Raw genomic sequence first — 25,914 nt, 5'->3', positions numbered from 1 at the left:
CATGCAACAGTAGCGCGAGCCACTTGAGAGGGTGTCAGCAGGCATTGGTAAAGTAGTGTCTTATGCAGTTCCCTGCAAGAACTGAAGTGGAGGTGGACGGATAATCCCAAACAGCCAACACCATTAGGTGAGAGATAACTAGTCCACTATGTAGAGCCAAGACATGACAGAAAAGTCTCCAGCCAATGGCTTAAAGAAGCTAGTTGAAGAAACCCAACGGTTGAAAGGGGCGGACCCAAAGCCCACCCTATGTATACTCTTAGCAATAGGTCAGTTTGACAGTTATGATGTCCAAATCAAACCTAAAATGGCTGTTTTTTTCAAAGCGTCTGTCTGGGTTGCAGACTGGTGCCATCATCACTGCATCCTACATGGAATGCACAGGCCATACATTCCATCCGCACATGAATCATCTGTGGTCATTATCTGCAGCGTCTTTGCATCCCCAACTTCACTTGCTCCCCACTCGGGCGTGCTTTGTTTATTCCCGGATTGTGATCTGCATTTGCCCTCATCTGGGTATTATATATTACATATGACTGCATTGTGAGCTTCCAATGTATAGATCCTATTATACACATGTGCTTGACTCTCTCTACATTAAAATCTACATTTCAATATGCTGCATGTTATAGGATCCCATAAATCAGAGCTCCCCCAAACTCAAAGATCCTCCCCCCTCACACAAAGATCTTCCCTCCCCACCAATATATGAAATCAAAATAAGAAAACACCGCTTAGGACAGAGAACTCTAAGACAGTGTGGCACCAGAGATTATGAGGACAGTGCAAGGGTGGAGTTAAGAGAAGGTTTCTTTATGTCACAGTAAATCTCATTCCCAGTTCTCAGAAGTAGTGTTTATTAGACACACCCTACGAACACATAACCCACTAATACTCGTAACAGCAGCATTCTCTAGTTACTGTCTCACCTGCAGCCCAGGCCCTGAAGGTCAGATTACTAAAACTATTTTATTGGATGACACATGAGTACCAGATAGAATTTACTTTTTTCCTACTGAAGGCAGGGAAAAATACATGTTCTTCCACTCAAAGTCTCGCGTTTATTACTCAGCTTGCTGTGCGCTCTCATACTCACTGAGACAGTGCTCTCTAGTTGTAACTTTAGTCTGTCTTCTGTACCAAGTTTTTGACTAGTACCAGCTGAAACAAGATATTTTATGCCAATAGTTACTCAAACTGTTAACAATTAATTGTTACAGCCAAACAACAGGAAGACCACCGTATCCAAAAACAGAAACCACTTAAATAATACGTAACAAAATGCAATATATTCATGGTATGAAACAACTCTAAATAGAAAATAAACCACATCAAGCAGGAAAATTACATGCACAATACCGAGCATCTTCTACAAATAATACATGTGGAAGGAGACCCACATGCGTTTTAAAAAAGCATATAAAATAAGGAAATATTCCATATAGCAGGTCATTCTTGAATGGTATGTTACACGGTGTATCATTATTTTTAAAGTTTAACATGGCTGCTATTTGGAAGCAATGAGTCGGCCTTTTTGGAACAGTTAAACAATGATACCAATCTAAATGTGGCAACATTTTAAAACGATAAAACAAACGATATACTATGAACAACCCCATTCCAAGATGGCTGCCTTGATTAGAAGAATTTGGATGCAGCACTTGACTAGCAAGGGAGTGATCCAACAGCACTAAAGAATAAATAAATCAAAACTAAGCAGAATAAGAGATATTAAAGAGGACATACAAAGGACGAAGTGTAAAACTAAAGTACTGGTCTGGTGAGTGTCTCTGGCATTGAAGCAAACTCATCTCAGGCGATTGTGTGCATGTGATTTGTGTCAATCAGAGGGCTCTAGTGAGCTAACCAGTGCTCTAAGCTTTGTGGTGCCATGGGTAGAAACATAATCTGAATGACACTCAAGAAGACCAGTGGCTGAAGTCACTCCAGACCTATACGAACATTTAATACACTCACAGCTAAAAGCTGCCCATGAAAATATAAATATGTGCAAAATTACAACTGGCAAAATGCAACCCATCCTACAGGGACATAGCAAGGGTTCTCACAGTGCTAATCTGGCACCCCCAGGTTATGTAAGAAGGGGAGAAAGAACACCAAAACCCTTGCCTACTATGGTATGCGGTGAGATTCCATGTAAAAAAAAATGCCTGTTTACAGGCTTCAACTCCATGTAAAACAATACACTTTTAAGATCTTTTGCATTTAACATATGCTTTTAACAATAAATAAGTTAAGCCTACTGCCGTTGTCATAACATTTCATAATAACAGATCAGACCTATGACTTTTCCTAATAAACCAAGCAGCTCGATAGCTTTGATCATTAGCTTGTCACCAAAATTAAAACTCAGGCCTACTGTACTGTACATACACTTCCCACTAAGGACAACGAATACAACATAAGCACTCTTTTTGAACAGAAGCACACACCATCTACTCAATCAAAAGCTTTTAAAGAGGAAGAGCAATATGTGGGCGGAGCCTCAGCGCCTCCCTATGCAGCTTCTTAAACCTCTTTTTGTGGTCATTACAGGCGCGCAACACCCATTGGGCTTAAAGGGCTTCAGCCACTCCCGTCGTGTGCGTCAGCCCGAATGAGACAGCTTCCCGGGCACACACACAGCCGCACCAGAGTACTTTACAGGTCTTTAAAAGACCATTTGCTTGTTTATGACGCTTTGTTGTTTTTTCACCCCTTCTTAGAGCCCCTGCATCTCCACTCTGCCTATTGCTGGAAGAATTAGCCCCCCCCCCCCACATTTTTTCTTAGACGCGAACTCCCCCTCCCCCCGAAATTTGGCTCTAGGTGCACCTCTGGGTCATTACATAAGGTCAGCTCAACAAAGGTGTTGGCAAGTCAAATGAAAATACTCAGCTGAAAGTCACTGAACTAAAGAATGATTTGTTTACTTAAAAAAAGTATGTTTTCATAATTTTAGCAGAAGGACTAGAAAAGCAAATGGATTTGTCTGATTGGGGGCACAAAAAATCCAGCATCAAAAGGTATTTCGTGCATGTTCTTCTTGGTTTCCCTTCTGTTTTGCTCATGCTCAAGGCTCAATTTTTTTTGTCCTTTCTTGCAATATAAGTAAACTTTGAGTGAGGAGCAGAGAATACCAAAATGTCTCAATCGGTACCCTCCCTCTTAAGAGATGGAAGGAAGCCATCTTTTTCCACTGAAATCTGTCTCCAAGGCCCAATGCCAACAACCTCAAGGGATCCAACCACACCCACATCGTGCAATGGGCATGCACCCCAATTTGTCACAGTGACCTCAAGGGATCCACCGCACCGTGCAATGGGCATGCACCCCAACTTGTCACAGTGACCTCAAGGGATCCACCGCACCGTGCAATGGGCATGCACCCCAACTTGTCACAGTGACCTCAAGGGATCCACCGCATCGTGCAATGGGTATGCACCCCAACTTGTCACAGTGACCTCAAGGGATCCAACCACACCGTGCAATGGGCATGCACCCTAACTTGTCACAGTGACCCCAAGGGATCCACCGCACCATGCAATGGGTATGCACCCCAACTTGTCACAGTGAACTCAAGGGATCCACCGCACCGTGCAATAGGCATGCACCCCAACTTGTCACAATGACCTATGGGAATCCATCTGCACCGCACAATAGGCATGCGCACCCAACTTGTCACAGTCCTGTTTTCTGGCAACTTTCAGTCAAAATAAATTTGACGATGCATATGTAACCTCTGAGGTCAAAAAACGGATTTACACTTCATGATGTGTTTACTAACTGACAAAGTATAGTACAGACTTACAGCAACACAGCCCAAGTGATGTGAGAAAACAGACTACAGCAGCGTTTTAATTGTAAAATATTGCACCACAGACCAAAAAGTAACAATGGCCATGATTTCAGGCAGGGCCTTGCCCTAGTGTGGGTCAAGCGCTCCTTTTATTCTAGAAAACTCTGTAGAAGAGCCAAGGAAGCATCGCTTTTTCAGAAACCAACGGAGGGAGCTACATTTTAAATGCATACAATATGATAAACACAGTCATTAAAAAAGATTACTGCTTCTTGAAGGGCTGATGGACATTTTTAGAAAGCAAAGCATGAGTCTGGGGTCGGCTGCCATGTAACTCATTTTTGCAATAAAGTGAGGTACACGTTATTCTAAACAACAGAATTCTTGTTTTATTGAATATGCAGAAACACGTCATCAGGGCGGACACAGACAGAGTTATAGCTTTGGAATTATGAAACAAACGTAAATGAGAGGGAAAAGCAGTGCTTAAATTGAGCCGGTGGGTTCCGCTGATCAGCACTGGCACTTAATCATCAACACCGGCGCTCTTCATCAGCACAAACCGAGGACACATTCAGAGATTAAATGATTTGCTCAGAACCACAGAATGTTGAGCGGACGCCAAGACTTGAATCTGGTTCCTCAGCGGCGAAATTGGTGGTTCTGGCCATTAGGCCACATCCTCACCCCTGTTTCATGGTGTGTAGTTGGATCTGTTTTAGGCAGTGAAAACAGGCGAAATGGGCTGGCGCAAGCTGCTTCCTGACGTGAGCCCCGGCACGTATTTATTTTTTCTTTTTACAAATTAACCACTGGGAGAAAGGGCCGGAGGGATCTTTCAATTTAATCATAACTAGATCATCAACCAGTAGTGCAGCTCCAGAAGGGGCGCCCAGGTGTTCGTGTCTCTGTAGCCAGCCCTAGTTCTTAGATGCTTTCACGGCCTGGAAACTCACTTGTTCTAAGCATTCTACCACTATGGCTTTCTTTGTGCATTTCCTGTTTATCAGAATCCTCTTCCTCGCCATCACCTCTTGCCTTTGAATGAAAAACAATCCATTTATTTGGGAACGATCCAATCAAAAAGATAAAATGACTTGGTGCACAATTGATAAAAATCCGCAGGTAAATCATGCACGCTGGGAGCATTCCCTTTTCCTCCTTGATGTAATATCAGTGTCAGAAATATATACCTATCCAAAAACTATCTTCAGTTTTAGGATTATTAAACTAATAAAAAATCCTTATGTCCACTCACCAGTCTTATGATGAGGACTTGACGAGCATAGATATAGATCTGAATGTCAAATAGATCATCCATTGATGAATGTATATAGAATATAGATTAGAAGTGCAAACTCACTTCTCCTGAAACCTCAAATCTTTCACAAAAAGAAAACGAGTAACAGAGCATTCTCGGGCATGGCCCCGAAGATCTGGAACTCCCCGAATCCCATCCACCGCTTCCTTCAAAAACGTGAAGCGGAAAAAATTCTAATGCTGAAATTCCTGCCATAAAGTCCTGGCTCAGCTGGCTCAATACTGCCCTCTTCTCTGATATGACTTTCCAGTTCACAGTTTCACTTCTGGGTTTAACAGTGGGAAGAGGCCATTCCACACCTCCGTACGCTATCTATGGAAGGTCGCTCTCCCTTTGTTTGAGGCTATCTGTTACTTTTGTGTAATCTGCTGCTTAATAGGATTGGCAGGCTACTACTGTTACTATGGACGTTGCCTATGCCTCTCTATTGTTGGAACTGTCCTATCTGGTTCTCAAATGTTCTGAATCATTTTGTTGTCGTGCTCTCGTCTTGAACCAAGTGGTTACGTTTATCTTGAACCTATTTGCAATGCTTTGCTCTGGTCACACCTTGGTATTCTACCTACCTCAACTGTGAAGCGCTCCGATACCCTCCTGGGTCTTATTCGCGCTATACAAAACTTTATAAATAAATTAGAACGTTACAAGAGCAAACTTTAATAATCAAAACTGTGTTTCCATTTTATCCGATTCATCATCAAATATTCTGCAAAACCTAGACCCTGCATTACATCTATCTGAGCACCAACGTGGGAAAATATTAAAACGCTACACAGATATTAAAATAACACGTGGAATTGCCAGGTTCTGGGATCTGTTGCACATCATAAACCGGCTGCGTAAGTGAGTAAATCAGGTTCTCAGAAGTGGTATTTTAAAATAAACATTAGCTCGTGTGGATTTAGTTCTGTAAGTTTGTTCTAGGTTGTATAATTGGAATGTGGAAATGTCAGTATAGATCTTGGTGCCCTTGGTAATTTGCTTATTTCATAAGAGTTTGCATAAAATCAAATCCAGGTCGTCAAGGAATATTAAAATATGTTCAATGAAAAAAACTAAAGGTTAAGATTAACTATAGTTAAAAAAAACTTTTTTCTCTATACTAATCAAGCTTAAACTACACAAACGTAACATTTTTTAAAGTTATAGTTACAACTTTCATTTACAATTTATCCACCACCTTCAAATTATCATGAGTAGTGTATCTCATTACAAACTCATTTCAGCTAGCTAACCAGACAGCACTCGCTAGAACTCGCCATTCTGAATATTATGATATACTCCCACCCAACACGCTTAAGAAAAAAAAAAAAAAAACAACTGAGAAGATGTTAATGACAAAAGTAAATTAGCACTGCTGCGCTTTTTCTACCTTTTGTCTCATATACCGTCTATTCAGAATGCACCCTATGAAATGAGGCAGCAAATTACAGCTTCACAAAGGTAGAGAATGAGGAACAAAAGTCAGTCGAACTAGTGTTATTTTTGTACAAAGTTTCAAAATCTGAAAAAACAGAGGAAACGAAATCACACAAAAGAAATTCAGTGACTTGAGGCCTGCAGATGTTGTTTTTCCAGATTAAGGCACCTGCCTAAAAATGAGTCATTCTTCATCTAGACATGATCCACGGAGTATTTGCTGTCTACAGTTCACATCAGAGCCGCAGTACAGTCCCTCGTTTGCGTCCTTCGTTCAGGGTCGGACTGCGACAGAAAACAGGCCCAGGCATCAAATTAAAGGCCCACATTATCGAATCCGATAGCTAAGAAGGTGGCCCACTTCTGCAAATAATGTATTTTTTAACTTGTAAAGACAAACTGCATTGGTGTTTTGCAAGGTTTGGGAGCGTGCCTGCATGTGTGCTTGTTGCAGGCAATGTTTGTAGCAATAGAGAAATCAAAAGTAAACACCAGCCCTGCAGACCAAACAACTGGCCCACAAACAAGCAACAACAAACTGCTCATACACTCATCTGCCAGACAAGCCCTTCTGGCAGTGCCAGTGCTTCATTCGTAAATGAATAAGTGCCCGTGCCCAAAGCTCTTCTCAGACGCCAGTGACCAGTGCTATGAAGTGTCAGCACACTGAATACCAAGCTGCGTGGTCTTGAATTCACACCAGGCCTCTTTAATCCACCATCAGACACTCCCGGCCCCTTTATTTCACCCCTGCATTCTACCTTTAGGACGGGGTTTCCATCTTTCTCTTCCTTCTTCTGTCCGCTTGTCTGTGTTCCTTCTCTTGCTCTCAGGAAATGTCTGAAGAAGAAAATTAAGTGGCAGTCCCCAAAAATGAGTGCCACGGGCCTCACCGGCAACCACAGGCTCAAATTAAGCACAGGGCACAGCCACATTGCCCTATAGCCCAGTCTGACCCTGCCTTCAATGAGGGAGCGCACCGTACTGAGGGAAGGACCCACTAGACCTAAAATATTGCAGAAGTGGCTGGGACTTGGTTAGTTTAGCTTTGTTGCTGAGCTGTGAGTGATTGTCATGCCTCCAGAGTAGGTAACGGAAGGCGTATCAGCCTATACCCGTTTCTAACCCGCTGTACTGTAAGGGACCTTTCCTAAAACATGGTGGCTCTTTGACTCCTGGGGCTCTTGTCGTCCACCATGCTGGCCCTCCATAGCTGCCAAGGGTCCCAGGTCCATGCGTGATTTACTGCTGCAGTCAAGGGGTTTCCTTCACATTCAGTGACTTGTAGTCCTAATTTATATTGGAATATACAAGACTACAAGTCCAAGAATGAAAAGAACCTGGACTGGAACAGCACAACAGACATGGACCTGGGAAACTTGGCAGATCTTTCCCTCTGCGGGTCTATATACAAATACCTCCTCTCCTTCCTAGACTTCCCGCCTCCACTGGCCACAGAAGGTGGCGCCCAGGACCAACATCTGATTCAGTGGCCAATCAACAGACCTGTCTTAACTCAGAGTAGACGGGGGCTTCGGGTGACATGTTTTGAAGGTGGGACGTGGCTCTTGGCGCTCACAGGACCATAGGATTCAAGCCGCGCCTCACTGACGAGGCCAGCAAGCCGCAAACCGTTCTGCCGCTGCTGGTGTTTCCGTTCTGCGTGTCGCGACTGGCAGTTCGAGCTGCACTGATCCTATTATGGTTGTTCTCTGTCTAGAGTGGGACAGTAAGAAAAAAAAATGATGGACTGGAATGCGGCCCAACAAATTACCAGAGACAAACATTATAAAGATCAACGAATCGCCACGGCACACAAAGCGGATATAATCAAAATGTATCCCCAGTTTCTTTGTCTTCTGGGTGATTAAGTAGTTAAAGTGCATTCCAGAAATATCCCAGCTGTCACATCACTAAAGGGCATTCCATTAGAAAAATATACGCAAAAACTATACACATCACTACATTGCATTTCAGAGAAACTAGCCTATTATCCACAGCTGACAACAATTTGTAACTGCATTTCAACCCCAAAATATATCTTCTTAGTAAATGCAGGACCGAAGTGCAGCGTTAGATACGTTCTCGCATGCTGGGCTGCTAGAGCGGCTGTGGGCACAGGGCATAGGCGGAAGAGCTCCCGACTGGTTCGCAGATTTCCTTTACAAACGCTCTTTCCAGGTGATTCAGAAGCCCTACACCTCTGACATTATTCCCCTACACAGGGTTCTGCACGGAGTCCTACTCTCTTCAATTTGTATCTCCGTCCTCTGGCGGACGTAATCGAACTCCACGGCATGAGAACGCCAAGGCATGAGAACGCCAAGGCATGAGAATGGTGTTGTATGCTGACGACACTCAGCTAATCATCACACTGGCGCAAGACGATGGCAGTGTGGCAGCAAACTTTAAATCCTGTCTGGTTGACCTGGCGGCTTGGATGCAGGCGAGCTGTCTGAAACTAAATGCAGACAAGACCACGGTCATAGTGGTGGGGAGGAACCCTCAGTTTGGTCTGCTGCATGGTGGCCTTGTGTTCTGGGCCCTACGCCGATCCCTACACCCAAAGTGAAAAACCTTGGCATCCTTTTTGATGAACAGCTGTCTTTTGATAGTCTCCTCTTTTGGGGTGCTGAGGCTGCTGCTGAAGATTCTAAGGATTATACCAGTTTCAGCTAAAAAAAACCTGTAATACAAGCTCTTTTGGTGCCCGGGCTGGACTATTGCAATGTGCTCTATTTGGGGGTCTCTAAAGGCAGACTGAGAATGCTTCAGAGAGTACGGAATGTAGCAGCCCGGATGCTACTACGCATTACGAAATGGCATACCATCAGTCCGGGTCTAGCGGAACTACACTGGCTCCCCATTAGGCACAGAGTCTCCTTTTAGGCCCTCTGTCTCACGCACAAGATAGTGAATCGGAGGGGTCCTAGTTACCTTTTTCCCCTGATTCAATCCTATATGCCCTCCAGACATCTTCGATCCAGTGAAGCGGCTCTGGCAGCGATTCCTAGAGTGCACAGACTGCATCTGGGGGGCAGCTCCTTCAGACTACGGACAGCCAAGCTGTGGAGTTCCATGCCACTGTACCCGAGACTCGAACCTGCAGAGGCAAGGTTGCGGAAAGACCTCAAGACCTGGCTCTTATGGCACAGTCAGTAGACCTAGTGGGCCTCACCTGTGTTCTGACTTTCCGGAGTCTGATTGGTGCTATTGCATAGCGCAGGGACACTCCATGGAGTAACCAGGCGCTCTACAAATCTCAAACAAAATAATACATTCACCAATCGTATTATAAATATACGAAAATATTGTCTGAGAGCTGATCACATCAACAAACTTAACTTGAAAGAAAATTAGTATGTCTCTAACGACGTACATCTTGCGGAAAAAGGTCTTGTTTTTAAGTCCAGGACACACCTGCTCGCTATTCCACCGAGATTAACCAACGAGACTGGGACTGGGTGAGGATGCTAATCCAGATCACAGTGTCCCAGATGGTGACATCCCCAATCCTCATCCGTAACTCCCACTGCCTTGTGCGACCCTTGTTTGGTTGTGTTTATCTCACGCCTCTAAGCCCTGCGCTTCTGACTCCTAGCCTTCCATCCAGGACCCCTGACAACTACCCAGGTGACACGGTCAGGCACACCAGACGCCATCAGCTGATCTCCAGCAGGGCTTACGTTCTACAAAAACAAATACTTCCATCCTGTGCACCTCACATCTGGGCTCTATGTTAAACCTATGGAGAATCTCTTCCCAACACTATTAGTTCACTGTCCACATTCTGTAAAGTTGAGATCTTTGTGAATTTGGGATGCTGCAAATCTTCACTTGGGTCACAATTTCCTGCATAAAAAAAAATTCCCTACAAAAAAATAGTTTTTTCATTGCTTTTCATCTGCACAAACCTACCTTTTGCAAATTATTTCAAATCTTCTTTTAGGTCTAGTCTAAAGAACCTTATCTTTTCCCAAACAAATTGTAATAGTTCCTAATTAAAATGCCTACATATATACATACAGGGACCAGATCTATTGGCTTTGTTGATGCTCATTTTACTATGTCTGTTTTAGGTCTCGCCTCCTACACAGCGCATGTGCTGTCTGTTGCAAGACGTATTTTTAATTCACAGTGGGCTTACAGTCTGCCCACTGCATACCATTGGTTGGCTTTATTGTCAGTCATTTGCTTGCTTCTTACTCATTAGCCTGTGCGGCTTTTCCTTTCTCTTCTCTTGTTTGCCCCTCCCCTGGAGCGTAGACACATTTCTTGAGTTATTCCATTGCTCACTTTTCAGCTGTCTCTTGTGTACATCTAGCTTTCACTCCAACATGCTCCCCTCTCTCACTCACATGTCCTTCTCCCCAACTTCCCCATGTTGCTTTCTGACCCGTGTGCTTCTTCTCCAGACCAGCTCCACGTTGCTCTTTTGGGCTCTTGCTCACCCCAGCGCTCTACTGTGCTCTCCCTCGGTCTTTTCCCCTCACTTGCACCCACTGTTTTGCTTCCTTCACCGGTGCCCTGAGTTGCTTCTTTCACCGGTGCCCTGAGTTGCTTACTCCACCCGTGCCTGAGTTGCTTCCGCCTGCCACAAATGCCTCCTGGCTTGAGTCAATCCCCTGTGTTACTTCTGAACCTCCCTTTACCCCATGCTGTTTCCGTCCCTGTGTTGATCCCTCCCACTCGCTAAAAGGAATAACACACACTCACATTTTGTTTTTGTTTTTTTCTTCTTAGTAACGGATTCAACTCAGATTGATAGCTTAAACGTTTTTTTAAAGTGGCTATGTCATTTTGTAGGTACATGCCTGCGTGGTGTTCACACCTACAAAATGACACAGGCCCTTTTTAGGTCTCGCCTGAGCCAGCGCATGCGTTGTCTGCGAAACATTTAGTAAGTGGGGTTTTCAAAGTGCTACCCCATGCTTTTGGTGGCCTAGCGCTTGCGGTTCCACGTGCGCAGCCGCCAGCTTTCACCATCCGAGGCACCATCTGGAGCGCGATCAGTTTCAGTTCTGTCACTGTTCACTTTCGCGCGCGCACACACACAACTCCCCTTCGCGGCCGCACGTCTTGTTTTTTCCCAGGCTCGTGCGCTTGCTCGGCTGTCGGCTTCAGGTTCTGCGCTCAGGGCGAGGGAGGTGGCACCACCACCGGGGGCATTCCTTGGTTTGAAGTGAGCAGGAGGAGATGGGATGGGGGCGTCGCCCTTGCGAAAGTGCCCTCTCGCTAACTGAACACTCATCCCTCGCTTTGAAGTGAGCAAGAGGAGATGGGATGGGGGCGTCACCCTTGCGAAAGTGCCCTCTCGCTAACTGAACACTCAGGGTTGGGTCTACACCACTGGCTGGAAACGTGCACGGGCCGACGGCTCCTCCCCAACGGCCCCTCCTTAGACACACGGTCCCTCATTTGGGAAGTGGTAATTGCCATTTTTGGTGCATGTGTATATTCTATTCCTCCCACCCACCCATTGCATCATCTTTAAAAGCGAAACATACTTGCTAATTAATCCCCGTCATTCTATTAAAAATTAAAGACTTTGCCTAATAAAAACGCAAATGAAGTATCTTCCTATCTGAACTACCCTTCCCATATGGTCTATTTTCATTTATCGCCGGCATATACTACGTCGAACGAGCGTTCGCGAAATAGATTTACACGTTCTCTATGGTTTCTGTTTTATTCTGGAACATAAGTAGTTCTTGCGGCTGTAGTCATTGGACTGACTGCTGTTGCAGTAACTCGTTCGTCTTTCAGTGTCAGAAACCCTTCTGTGTTCATCTGCATATTCCTATTTAGATCACTGCTCTCCAACCTAATATTGTTCTTCAGTTCTTTTAATGAGCAGGTACGGATTATCCACCTCTTGAATTTGAAAGGGAGAGCTCCAGCACTTCTGAACAATGATGCAATATTTTTAATAGGAGAGTGCCAGCACGTCTCGGTAGCAAAGAGGCAATGTGGATAGAGGGTACCCGAACGTCTATATTTCCATCTAAAGCATTAGTTCTAGTGGGTCTCTTGTGCTCCTCTGTCGCCTGCCTGTGAGACGTCCCTTTAGCCATAAAAATGGCATTTTGCTTCCGCTGAACCCACTGATTCATGCAGTACAAATCATGTCAGTTGAAAAATCAAGTTAAACTTCCATTTCAATGTCAGAGAATCCTCCTTGCAACCAGTAGCTAAGTATTAGGAGTAGGGGAGTTAATGGTGGGTGCACATGCCTTGTGCTTTTTCAGAGATAAAAACATATTCAGTGGTTTAAACTGCCCCACCCCAATCAAATTCAAAGATCTGTGTGATAGTATCCCATTGGCTACCACCCAGTCATGGTGATGTGGCACAGGAGGGAAGAGCTGGGGCTAGAGTTGCAACTGTTATTAGAAAACAAGGATTGGCATAGCCAATAGGTCTCGCCTTTGGGACCTTATAAGTGTTTAGCCATGCAACAGTTGATGTTGTTGCACCAAGGATATTGTGTTGCATAACTAAATACTTATAAGGTCCCAGAGACCTATTGGCTAAGCCAATGCTTGTTTTTCTTTTACGGTTGCTTCAACTTTTTTTATTTTATTCTTTAGCCATGCTACACAGCATTGAGGATGCTTTGCTGCATGAGACCTATTGGCGTTGTTAATGCTTGATTACTATGTTAAGTTTCCTAAGATTTCATACTTAAAAAAACAAATCATGCAATGAGAATCTCTAGTACTCAGCAGAAGATGTGCACACACTATTCTCTTACTTGGACTTTCTGGGTTCTGCAACGAAACATTAAGCGACCATGCAAGGACCACAAAAGCAAGGAGAGAAAAGTATTCTGTTGCTGCCCACAGCACACAGGACACCCTGGACTACATCAGGAGTGCCCGATGCTGGCGAGGACTGCTAAGGCCAAGCCAGAGTTTCAGGATATCCACATGACCTACATTTCCGTACAGTGACTGAGCGAGAATCCTTTATGCGTCACTGGTTATCCTGAGAGGGAAATGTCCTCTCATGCAAACCGTGGAAATCCCACGTTTAAATCACTAACGATCACAGTAATCACACCAGAATAGCACCCTGGTGATTGAACATTGACATTTCAAGGCTTTGGAGCGTGGCACAAGAACCTTAATTTTATTTTAAACTAACATTGGGCAATTTGGCAGTGCCAGAAGGGCTGGTCTAACAGGTCCATGTGTGGGACTTTTTTGGGCAGTTTGTGGGATTATTTTATGGTTTGGTGGACCGGTTTTTACTGTTGATTTACCACAAACATTGCCTGCAGCAAGCATAAATGCATGCAGTCTCCAATGCCTTGCACAGCATTTATACAGAGAGTCTTTACAAGTTCAAACTGCCCTGATTTGCATATGTGGGCCACTTCTTTTTTTTAAACTATGTGAATTACAAATGTGGTCACTTATTTTGATGCCTGGGCCTATTATCTGTCCCAGTCCGACTCGGTTTTCATAAATCTGTAAATAGAATGAAATAAACATAGGCGAGACAGTGTTGTGTCTGTGTACACCTCACTTCTCTTATTTACATTACACATGTTGACTTTCTGGCTATTTTTCCCTTTGTGGACCGACAGTGGATGTTCTAACAAGCTAACAGTATGTCCTAGAGCTGAGACAATGGGGCTGCGCGATGCCTATTCAGGGGTCCGGAACTGGTTAGAAAATTAAATAATATTAACAGATTATGTAATGTGTACGTAAACTAAGAAACAAAATTAAAATTTTTTAAACTTTACATAAATGTGAAGGAAATGGAAATTGGAGGCAAAAAATTAAGTTGACGCCCTCAGATTGATTTGTGGGAGCAGTGCATGTGCATCAAACAGAATATAGTGTGGACAATGGGAGGCCTCCCATCAAAAAGAAATGTAATTTTTTGATATTTGTTTGTGAATTAAATAAAATATTTTATAATTTGTGTTTTTGCTTGATGAATGCTTGTTTCTATATTTTTTGTGTACTGGTTTGAGGTTAAAATCATGGAAACGGCTTAAACCCGGGTTCTCTTTGGTTCCAGTAATTATTCAGTGGAGTCCCCGGATTCCATTAATTATTAAGTGGGGGCCCATAGAAGTCAAAATGCTAAGAACCACTGTCCTAGAATGTTCTATGGCACAGGATATGCCAGGTTTGCCCGGACGCCTTCATACAGCCCCCCTCCATGTCCAACACCCCAATACATGGCCTGCGCCTTTCCGTGGTGTTCTCTTGTGCTCTCTTTGCTGAATGAGTTTTCATGCTGTCAGTGTGTATGGAGACAGACTATGTTATGTTATTTTATTTTTATAGCATGCATAGATACTCTGAGGAGTGTCCCGGTGCGAACCAAGAGGGGTAGAAAGGGATGCACTAGACAAAGAGAAATGTTTTCAGGTTTTTCTTGAAAGCCTTAGGGTCTTGGGTGTTGCGCAAGGCAAATAGCAGTGCGTTCCAGACCAAGGCGGCTTTCAGGGAAAGAGAGCTGCCACCCAACCTTTGTCGTTTGAAGCGGGGAACCTGGGCTAAAAGTTGAGACGTAGAGCGCAGGTATCTCATAGGGGCATAGAAGGAGAACCGCTTATGTAGGTAGGTAGGGCCTAGGCCATGGAGAGCGCGGTGAGCAATGACTAGAGATTTAAATTTGACTCGTTCTGCCATGGGAAGCCAGTGCAATGTGCGCAAACTACGTCCAATGCCTGCTATTTCTTGGTCCTAGGGCATTGATCACGTGCCTCTACAGGCCAAAGGTCACCAGTGCTACATCAGTCATCAGAGAGGAATATAATTAGACGTGGCCGTGTCCGACCTCTCGGCCAGTGGACTGCATGCCCACCCATGGCTACCCATCCCCCAATACTAGCACCAGTGCGTGGAGGGACAACATGCGGGCACAAAGAATTTCCTTGTCGATGGGGGGAGGGGGGGGGGGAGGGGAATTTTCAACTTGTAGAACAATTAAAGCTTCCTAGAAACAAAATATCAACTGATCATGAGTTCAGAGCTATAGTTTGTGTGACCCTGTGCAAGCAACGGCCTCTTTACCAGACATAGGTTATTCATGCTTGCTGCTAATGTGTAATGTAATCCGTCTGGAACGTCTACTAAGGGCCCGCTCAGTAGGCAGAAAATAGCGCGTTCCATTGAAGCGCAAGTAGCTGTCAGAGACCCCATGCCCAAATGACGACAATCACTCCCTATAAAAGGTAAGCGTAGTGGATTTGAAAAAGTATGGGAACTGTAATACTGTGAGCCAAGGCCGGCCTCGGGCACGGGCAAGCTGGGCCCTGGCCCGGGGCGCCAATATTCCAAGGGGCGCAGCAGGGAGCTGCCTGATTTAATGTCATGCAAACAGAATCTCATCCATCTCACTTGGTCTCAATTGAACCCCGTTAAAGAGTTTGTAATCAGCCCGTAGTGTACCTCAGAGTAATTGTTAACACCCCATCAACTCCCTTCCCTCCTCCCAGCTTCCTCACACAGCCTGCATTCACACTGTAACGCCCCCCCTGTCCACCCCTCCGTGTCTCAACAAACACAAAATTGATTTTTGCCCTGAGTGTTGTCCCAGACAATCCAATTTAGTGCCGGCCCTTCTGTGAGCATAGGGGCGGGGATGGGGCATAGAGTGTGTGAGCATAGGGTGGGTTTAAAGGGGAGGGAGGGTGATTGAGGATGGAGTCGGGGTCAAAGGTGATAGTAAAAAAAACAAAGTATTCTATAACTTTATCGATCTTTCACCTTCAGGTAACTACGTAAAAAATAAAGTACAGCTTAAATAAAAAAAAGTACAAGTTAATCAATGGGAAATGCACTACTGTACATTATGAAACCTCTGCACTGGAGAGGTCTGTGTGTGTAAAAAGAGAGCCACAGAGACGCTGCAGACTGTCCTTTACTTTGCACACATTATAGACATGTTTTGCTTTGTGCCACAATGTCCTTTCAGACAGAACACGCTGTTTTTGCATTCTGTTCTTTCCTGGGATTTAGTCTGAACATGTAGACAAGGTCGAACAACAATACCCATTGTTATTCTGTTCTTGTCAGGCCCTAGCAACTAGTCAAAAAACACAAATGCAGCAGCTGTTTGAGAACATGAACTTCTTGTCATATAGGTATGCACAGACAGGTAACACACACTTGGAGATGGACCTTTACAGGGAAAAGATCGTGACAGAGCTTGAGATGAACTTTAATCGGTCTATACTTGGGTATGGGGTCTGCTGCTAACACCTAGAGATCTTCTGATATATAATCATTTTGCTTCCGTATGAGGAGGAGGGAGGTGTGGTTGCACTGTGGCATAAAATGACAGCTCCATTTATGATCTACGGACTATTTGCTATGCTAATCGTATTTGTATAAGGCATTTTCTTACTTGTTGGGGCACGCATACTACATACTAGAGCACAATAGTTAAAATAAACATTTTAAACGTTTCTCGTGTTTCTGTCAGAGCTTATTGTGGACTATTACAAGTGTGAGAGCAAAAGGGCGTGTCCTGTAACTGTGATTCCTGAGAGAGTCAGGAGTGTTGTGTTCTGGGGTGTCTAATCACTTATTCCTCTGTGAGTGAGTAGGAAGGCAAGTGAGACACTATAGCTAGTTGGTCCCGGGCTTACGGGTACTCAGGTAGCAGGATGACTCAGTCCCTGCCTACTAAGGTCTTATACTCCCAAACATAGTTCTGTGACTCCGCAGAATCCCTGCAACAGTCTCAGACCCCATGCACAGAGCAGGACACACGCTGTACCTTATCTTCATGTCCAGCAACAGAGTCAGATTTAGCCACACCACAGAACTCACCTGGTCCGACCATTTTATTGTCCACTTCACCATCGCTGGACCACTCGCACCACCCCCAACTGCCACATCACCTCCTTTGGCAGCTGGACCAAAGTAATGCAGCACCAATGGACCGATGCCCTCAGCATCACCCAGCCTAATGTATCCACCAAACTGAACCGGGCAGTAGAGAACTTTAACATCATCGACCAAGTCACCCCCACAAAACCAGCCAAAATACACAGATCCACCAAACGAGCCAGCTGATACACCCTAGAACTCAGCACAGTGAAACACAGATGCAAACAACTACAAAGAAGATGACGCACCAGGAGAAACAACAATGACCGAGCCACCGTCAAGTCTGCCCTCAACTACTACCACCACCAATTCAAAGATGTGAAAAAAAAGAGGCCCTGGCAAACCGCATTCAGGCCAGCCCCAACCAATCAAAGAACTCCTTATCGTCAGAGAGTTCACCTGCCCATCAGCCACCAAAATCTCGACCCCCCTCCCTCACAGGAACTCTGTGACACTCTAGCAGACCACTTCCACAACAAGATAGCCACCATATTCAGAAACTTCGACCCGCCAACCTCCTCAGCCTCCCCACACCCACGAAGACTGTCACTAACCACCCGCTCACCACACAGGAACAGCTCAGTACACTGAACACCACTGCCTTAATTAACTCCATCCACTCTGGAGCACCCTCTGACCTATGCCTCCATTGACTCTTCAACCTCAAAAGCAATGAGATCAGCCACCACCTGACGACCATGCTCAACACCACTGTCGCCACAGCCACCTTTCCCGATAGCTGGTAACACTCAGAGGTCAGAACCCTCCTCAAGAATCCCTCTGTAGACCCCAGAGAGCTCCGGACCTACCGCCCAATCTCGCTCCTCGCATTTCCCACCAAAGTCATGTTGAAGACCATCAATATCCAACTCACCGAACATCTGGAGAGAAACAAACTGCTAGACCCCTCCCAATCAGGATTCAGAGCAAACCACAGCACCAAGATAGCCCTGATCGCTGCCACAGACAACATCCACACCCTACTCAACAGAGGAGAATCAGCCACCCTGATCCTGCTCGACCTCTCCGCAACTTTCGACACCATCTCCCACTATACACTCATCAAACGACTGTACCAGAACATAATCAAAGATGATAATCTTAGATAGATGGTTTCATTCCTCACAGGGCAAACTCAGAGAATCCGTCTCCCTCCCTTCACCTCACAACCCAAGCGCACCATCTGCGGCATCCCTTAAGATTCATCTCTCAGTCCAACCCTCTTCAACATCTACAAGACACCACTATCGGTCATCGTCGGAAACCACAACATTAACAATTTCCTGCACCGACGACACCCAGCTCGTCTTCTCGCTTTCAGCTGTCTCTGCCACTATGAAATCCAACTTCCACAACTGCACAAAGAACGCCTCAGCCTAGATGAAGGACAACTGCCTGTAACTCAACACGGACAAAACCGAATTGCTGATTTTCGGCAGCCAAACCTCCCTCTGGAAAGACATCTGGTGGCCAACGGAACTTTGACCCACCCCCATACAGAAAGACCAGGCCCACAACCTCAGCATAATCCTAGACAGAAAACTCTCAATGAAACAACAGGTCAATGCCCTCTTCTCAGCCTGCTTCCACACTCTCCGCATACTCAGCAGAATCTTCAAGTTGTTCCCCATCAGCACCAGAAAAACACTGACGCAGGCACTCATCACCAGCCACCTGGACTATGGCAACACACTCTATACACGCAGCTCCAGCGAACTCATGAGAAGACTCCAGATGATGCAGAAGGCAGCAGCCAGACTGATCCACAACCTGCCCAAAAGGACCCACATCACCCAGCACCTGAGAGACCTCCACTGGCTCCCCATCCAGAAAAGATGCCCTTTCAAACTACTGACCCACGCCTTAAAAGTCCTCCATGATCAAGGGCCTGCATACATGAACCACCGCCTGAACCTCCACCAACTATCCAGAAACCTCCATTCTGCCCACCTCGCACTCCCACAGACACCGCACATTCACCGCTGCTGCACCGGAAGACGCTCCTTCTCTCATCTCAACGCGAAGTCCTGGAATGCCCTCCACCTCCGAGCATCACCCTCGCTGACAGACTTCAAAGCTCAAAACCTGGCTCTTCGACTGCAACCCACAGCCCTGCACCTGGATACCGTCATGGGTGACAAGCCACGCTATACAAGTACTGTATGATTGATTGATATAACTGTCCTTTAAAAGCATGCACACCACAGCTCAGCTGGTAACTCCCTTGCAATACCACACAAAAAGAATAAATCTGTGTCATCAGGAAGCTTCAAGTGATCGATCATTTTAAGTCAATACCAGCTTGCTAACACTTTTTTATATTTTCAGATTAAACAGTTCCGCACAAATACATTTCTTTCAGGCTGCAGGCATCCTAGCAGGAAGGCTTGTTTCTTTTTAGCTGTCTGCTTCTCCTTTGATTTCACAGCATATGAGTCTCCCTGCCTTAAACTTAAGCAGAAGCATTTTAACTGTCCAACCTGGTACACCTGTCTTTTCACAAAAAGTAGGTGAACGTTTTTACTTAGTAGAAAAAGCATGGGCAAGTTGTGTCCCTCAGATCCTGCCCATTTCGCCCTCTGGGAGAGTGAACCCATGCCTTTGCTCCACAAAGTGAGGGGATGCCCACTTACAGAAATGCAAGGGAGAGACCCGAACTCTTCCATGCCTCCTCCCCCGGTACAGCCAGTGACCACCCCCTTTGACTGGCAGGAGAGGCTGGCGTTCATCCACACAGACCACCAATGCATTCAGATAGCAAAACCTATAGGCACCAGTGCACACCAGACATGCAGCCATGTACACAGACCAACCAACATATGGGTACCCATAGCCACACACAGAAACTTTTCACTTCCACTGGGTGATCGCAACACTCTCCATGTCAACTGGGTGTTCAGAGATGGGAAAAAAAGAAGAGAAACTGTCAGCAACATAAGCAATGACAGAGCCAATATGTCTGGCTTGCATTTTAAATCCAAACTAAAAAGAACCTGCTGCTGTGAAAAACAAAACTTAAAATGTAGTTTTCAGCATAAAATACATTAATGAAATAAAGAATTGAATGTGTGATGATTTGTTCTACTTTTTAGATGTAAAATAGTCCCTCATGCAGTACAAAGGTTGCACACCTTGGGATATACTAGACAGCCAATGGCATGCAACGAGAGCAAACTACTGCTCTGGGGGAGGAGTCAAAGCCGAGCCTATGTATGTTAAAGAACTGGTAACAATATAGGGGGGTTCAGAGCTACCTCACAATTACTGCGCCTATTGACTTGATTGTCCATACTCACTATAGATTCTTCCAGCTGGAGGGAAACTCTGACATGACATGACTGTAGCAACTCTGAGCATGGCCCGAGAATTGCTCAGTGGCACTTGACACATCCTCTTATGCCATCGTGATGGCATATCTGGGCAATCACTGAGGACTTCTTGAGGACGGGGTACACATCTGGGCAGTCTAGCTTAATTTGAAGGAAAGGATGTCCACTGTATATTGCCTCCCTAGAGGAATGGTTGAAAACATGAGTTCATTCAATCACATCAATGTTCTTCTTTAATAAAACAGAGAACGATAGTTCTGAAAAATCAAGCCTAGATCGGAGACCATGTAACATATATTATGGGCCTAATCTAGATCTTGGCGGACGGGTCACTCCGTCACACGGTGAGGGATATCCTGTCCGCCGAAATATAAATCCCATTATATCCTATATGTTTATTTGTAAAGTGTATGCTCACCCATAAATAACATGTTTATTCCCCAATTCAATGGTACTCTTTTTGTCGACCTCAAAAGTATGAAAGCCTTAGTAGCCAGGGCCTCAAACCTGTGACCATGAGGCCAAACACAGATCCCTGCAGTAGATGCATTAGTCCACGGCGCCACCAGACCAGGCTCGTTTGTCACGGACCCACAGGAAATAGGTACATCAGATGGGGCTAGAGTACTTAAAACAGAGTGTTTAAAAACAGCCCCTCTAGAATGACATGTAGGAACAATAGTAGGGACAAATAAATGTAAACCAGAGACCTTGTATGGGCCTTACGTCATGAACAAACAGGAAGTGGGAGGAGGAGGTGGGACTAGAGCTCCTTATGTGCTGACCCTTTCCACGCTTCTAGACTGAAATAATTGTGCAAAAGGGTCAATGTCCTCCGAAAAACTCTGGACTTATCACTCCTGTTCATAATTTTATGGTGTGATTGAAAAGCATGCCTAGAAGAGCCACATCCTTATGACCTGTGCTTGTTTTTCCCCTCAAGCAGTAAAATGCACTAGAACGGCGAATGCTGCAGAGAACACAAAGGTAAAGTGCCTTGTGCAACTGTCGCCCAGTCCCCGTGCTGCTTCCAAATTAAGAAAAGGCCACATGCATGGTCAAAATCCATGCTTGAAAGAACTCACGCTGCCTTTCAAATAAACACAACAATACATTGGCAAAGCCGATAATGTAAAACAAAATTCATTCACAGTGTGAACTGCTCGGGCAAAAAGCTCAAGGCATCTTGGAGGGCACGATATTTCTTGACTAGCTCAGCTGCTTCTTTAGAAGCTGCACAGGTGGCAGATACCAAGGACCCTATAGCTAACAGTATGCATATTCATTTCATAGCAGACTTCCCTCCTATGACCATGCAGAGCAGGGGTAAGTCAGATCAGACAGTAAAATCACATTTATTAGCCGAGTCCTTTCTTGGTATCTTGACACACAAAACAGAGCAGTGTGGCACCATTCGCAGTAACAGAGCACAGAGCACCCCACAACTAACATCTCTTGTATTAACAAGAAAATCCCCATTCAGAGGTTCTTTGTCAGTCTGAAGACTAGATCCACAGGAACATGTGCTTTACATTCTATCCGTTGCAATCAAAACATAATGAGATGCCAGGATATCTCCATCCGGGCACATCTTGGCCATGGGGTGGTACTGGACTGCTGGAAAAACGAATTTGAGTGTTGGGAAGTGAGACAGGAAGGAATGTGAGGGGAATAATGAAATGGTACGTGTAAGAGTACATTTAAGGAAAGGTACACAGAAAGGAATTAGGAACATGAAAGGAGGAAGAAATGATAATAGGAAGGAAGGAAGGAAGGAAATAAAAGCTAAATTCCTTAAAAGAACTGGAAAACATCATCTCCATGTTTTTTATATGTAGCAAACAAGACTATACAACAATAACCACAGATTTTTCAAAAACCTAGAAAACACTGAAAAAACACACTGGAATTCACAACAAACAGAAGCTGAAAACAGGAAAGCTATTATCCTGCTAATGAGTTTTTTTAAAAATAAGTAGATGCCCCAATGAATAGGAACAATAATGCTGAGTAGATCCTCACACTGAAGCATTGCAATAAAACGCTGGGAACTATAGGCTTTGAGCATCAAGAGCGATATTGCAGATCCTGCGCCAATGCAAGTAACAAGAGAAAGCACAGTTTATGCTCAGGAGCTGGAGATGCAGGCAGTGGTGTTGATCACGAGCCTGAAGTAAGTGCACTCCACCAGTACTCTGGTACTATACGTTAAGGTCTTCGAGACACCCTGAAATCTCGTTTATCGAGAAGGAAACCTTCTAGAGAGCCGCTGCAGATATCTGTAGTGCACGTGATGTGCTTGAATCAGAAAGCACGTCATGGCATCAGAGCGGCCTCCTAAAGACACCCAACCGCCATTTCATGAATACCAAAGGAGGCTGCAGAGAGGCGGCTTCCTTCTTAGAGAAGCATGCATATATAGGTATAAGTGCCCATGAGTATGAAAACATTGAGCTCCTCAAGGTCAAAGTCTGGGTCTTTTGACAGTGGGTGCTCCTAAATCGGAGCGTGGTCACCCATTCCTCAAAAAAATAGCTGGACGACAAAGAGACCATCGCTAACAAGCATTGGCAAAGTCAATAGCTCAGGATTTAATGTGCTAATGCATGCTAACACAGTTGTATGTGTTGCATGCAAACATGTTGGTTAACTCTTTAAAGCTAGACCTTTTGACTTTGGAATGGTGGGGAACAAAGTAGCCAAAAATGATTGTTTTCTGAAAAGAATGCATATAGCAAATAAATAATTGAATGTGACAAAGAGTGTGATGATTAGGTGTACTTTCCAGAAGTAAAATAGTCCCTTGAGCATTCCAACCTAAGCCCTTCCTAGAGAGAGGAATGATGCAACAAAAGCCAATAGCATGATGTGAGTAAAAAGTATTCCTTTGGGCCCAGCAAGAGCCCACTGTATGATTGAAAGAATTGGTAACATTAGGCCTTGTAGACAACAGATTTTCCAATCAAACCCTAAAATGGGAATTTGTGCACAGGCTACTCAGACTACAGTTCTATCTGTATATAGATTTAATTTATCCCTAATGATCCAGGAAGCTCAAGACACTCTTGTATTCAGGATTCTCCTCCCTCCTGGGCCCACCATACCACCATAATCGTCTGGGTGCATCACCTGCCCAGATCTGCACAGGCTGGTGGGATGTGCCACGACCATGGGTCCTTCTTTGTCGTCAACATTCAGTACCATAGCAGGGCATGTGCTGAAACTGGCGGCCCTGGTTCCGGGTTTTTCAGGGCGACAAGGCGGGATTAGATACATTGAAGAACTTGTTCTCATCTTGTCTACACTCCAACATGGCACCTCCGTTGCAAGGCGTATGTTTTTTTAGTTAATCATGTTTCTTACTATTTCCGTTTGGACCTAAATGCTTGTGGAAATAATCCTGGAAAGCACGGTATCAGGATTAAAACATTGGTTTACATGAGATTTGCGTTCAGCTTCATTGAGAATAGTAAAAAATTGTTAAACAAAATTTGTAGAAAGTTACTTGAAAATTCGAATGGCAGCCTCCGTTAAAAACTCATCACCCAAGATTTGCTTGTCTTCCTTTCCTTTCATATTTTGTTCACTACTTCCCAACCTTGGCTTCGTTGAATCATCAAGGGGCATTTGATTTTCAATTTAGGAAGCTTCTTTAAAAAAAAATATATATATATATATATAAACTATGTTGTCCTTTCGCATCAAAGAAACTGGAAAAATGTAAATGGTGAAGGGGGAGGGGGATTCAAAGATACGAAAATTGAAGCAAAGCAGGAGCGTGAGCCGCACAGAGAAGGAGAAGGTGGCGCAGACATATCGCGTCAGGTCTGTTATTCCAGGGGGGCGGCGGGCTTACCGAGCTTTTACATGACATCAGAGGAGGAAGAGGCTTTGCGATGGCCAGACGGCTCAAGACGCAATTTATCATACCAGCAAGGTCACTTGAGCAGGAAGTCCCAAAGGTGATGGAATTAGCATCTCATAATAACCGCCGGCGCACCTGGAGCCAAATCCCATTATGGCATGGTAATTCTCTCTGCATACCACCACTATTAGGGCTCTTGACGGATGCCGCTGGCGCACCGCTCACTGCTCACCGCGCTTGTTATAAGAGAGTGATTTGCAGACCTCCCAACCTAAGAATATTTTTCACCCTTGTGAGTGTAAACAGAGAAGGGGGTAGGGCCTTGGGGAATAGGGGGTGGGGCAATGGTGAGTGCAACATTGAACCCCCTGCTCTGCCTAAACAGCTGCCGCTACCCTCCCCCACAACAATAAGGATATCATCTGGGGAGGGGTTCATTGGAGTCCAGTTGTGTAGAGCAGTCAGACCTGAGCTGGAGCCCTCTTCTGTGCAAGGGTTTCCAGATCACCATCTGATAATGCATCTACAATTGGGGGCTGTGTGGAGTGGCATGAAACCGTGCGTCCGGCAGCATAGTGCGCGTGGGAGGCCTGGACTTGTAATCCTTTCTGAAATTCACAGTTAGGAAGGCCAAGTGGCATCCAACTCTCATAAATCGTGGGATAATGGCGCGTGGAATTCCAAGCCTCATTGGCTGCTGTCAATGACGTGATCAGACTGGTCTCGATTAGGCCTGGGCGGCAAATTCCGTTCCGTTCGCGGAATTTGCGGAATTTTGGTAATTTTGCGTTCCGCGGAGAACGCGAAATTGCCCAAAAATCTGCGTTCAGCGACTTCGCGAAATTTTTTGCTTGTTCGCGTTCTCAATATGCGTGTTCGCGAGATATTTCACCCAGAGCACGCAAACAGCGATCGCGAACAGGAAAAAAGTATCGCGAACAAGCAATTCCGCGTGTTCGCGGAATTTCTGCGTGTTCGCGGAGATTTTTTACCGTTTCGCGGAGATTTGCGTAACGCGATTACGCAAATTCCGCCCACCCCTAGTCTGGATTGGTTCACTGTCATTTTAAAGGTCACATTTGCATATTACCTCCCCTCTTTGTCCCGGGTGTCCTGGCAGTGGTGACTTCAAGCAGCTTTCATGGATTTCCACCTATAAGGCCAGCGTGATGTCCCGTACAGCTCAGCTTAAGCAGATCGTGGCCTTACCACCCGGCCTTTGAAGGCCTTTCACCCCGGTGAAAATTATCTTTTAAAATGTACAAAAATCCGAGGCAACTATTTCTTCATGAGGTAAAAATTCCATCTTCACAAAA

General features: G+C 45.0%; 1 protein-coding gene across 2 annotated transcripts in view; it reads right to left on the bottom strand.

Annotated features, from left to right (window-relative positions):
• The window catches only part of ARHGAP39 (Rho GTPase activating protein 39), an 855,990-nt gene that overhangs the window by 557,853 nt on the left and 272,223 nt on the right, over positions 1-25,914 (bottom strand). The gene's annotated exons all lie outside the window — the stretch shown is intronic.

Source organism: Triturus cristatus, chromosome 5_1 (genome assembly GCF_964204655.1).
Source record: "Triturus cristatus chromosome 5_1, aTriCri1.1, whole genome shotgun sequence".
Lineage (NCBI taxonomy): Eukaryota > Metazoa > Chordata > Amphibia > Caudata > Salamandridae > Triturus > Triturus cristatus.
This window is presented reverse-complemented; position numbering and strand designations above follow the sequence as displayed.